Source organism: Myotis lucifugus, unplaced genomic scaffold (genome assembly GCF_000147115.1).
Source record: "Myotis lucifugus unplaced genomic scaffold, Myoluc2.0 scaffold_761, whole genome shotgun sequence".
In the NCBI taxonomy this organism is placed as follows: Eukaryota; Metazoa; Chordata; class Mammalia; order Chiroptera; family Vespertilionidae; genus Myotis; species Myotis lucifugus.
Window position 1 is genome coordinate 80,008 of NW_005871809.1, and position 1,041 is coordinate 81,048.

At 53.3% G+C, this 1,041-nt stretch overlaps 1 protein-coding gene across 1 annotated transcript in view; it reads left to right on the forward strand.

The window, feature by feature from the left end:
- Positions 1–1,041, forward strand: part of RIPK4 (receptor interacting serine/threonine kinase 4) — a gene marked incomplete at its 5' end in the record, with an annotated part of 26,071 nt that overhangs the window by 22,045 nt on the left and 2,985 nt on the right.

The following is a 1,041-nucleotide window of genomic DNA, read 5'->3' on the forward strand; positions in this document are numbered from 1 at the left end:
TTTTTATCAAGCAACCAAACCGACCATTTTTTTTTTTGTCTCTTTCTATCTTGTTTTTATTTTCTTATTGGTCCTGGTCTCCGCCCTTACAGCCACTCGCCGAGAACCATTAACATTATAACAGGTTTCCTAGTTCTTGCTTTGGCCTCTATTTCTTTTCATTTATCCAGTTCTACCTCTGATTGTATATAGATTATTTACCTTGTTGGGCTCCCTGACCCCAAATCCGGAGGTGGGCGCTGGCCCAACTGGTGCCCATTAGTGTGGATTGATGGGCCACACACCTGGCCGTGCAGGAGGGTCTTACCTGGGCCGGCACCGGTGCAGGGGCAGACCTCAGGTTTCCACGTGGAAAACCCCGAGTTGCATCCAGCCAGACCAGCAGACGAATCGAACCCCACACCCTGGATCTCTCTTGTGGAGGCCAAACCTGTGCCCCCTTTCCTAGTGCTGGGTAAACACCCCCATACTTCTTGTTCTCGGGCTCCCCATTCACTGTGGCCACGCGTTATAATGAATGAGTTATCCTCGGAGGTTAGAACACCTGCCTGTCGGAGGGGTGTGTCTCAGCTCATCTTATCTTTTGATGTTAATTTTGATGGGGTTTTGTTTTAGAAGGTGCTTTTCCCTGCCCCAGCCCCTGCTCCGGGTGCTGGTTTGTGGGTATTGGGGCTGGTCTGTTGCTCCCTCACTGTCGCAGCCTCCTTCCTTCCCCCTCCCTCCCTGCCTCCCTCCCTCCCTCCCTCCCTCCTGTTAGCAATCACTGCCATTTCTGACAGCCAGCGGGGGCCTGAGTTTTACATCCTTTGTCTAAGCCGCATGGCTAGAACGATGTTCATTTTGCAAATCGACATGAGTCCCTTGGGGCCATTAATTGACCTGCGCAGGGTCTGCCCACTGGATCTAAAATCAAACCAGCAGGGACAACACGACACTTAAGCATTCCAGGTAACAGGCGACCTGGAGGCCGTGGGGAGGAGTGGGCGGCATCTGGACAGCAGCCCGGCTTCGAGCAGCCTGCGGGCAGCGGCCTCGTCTGAC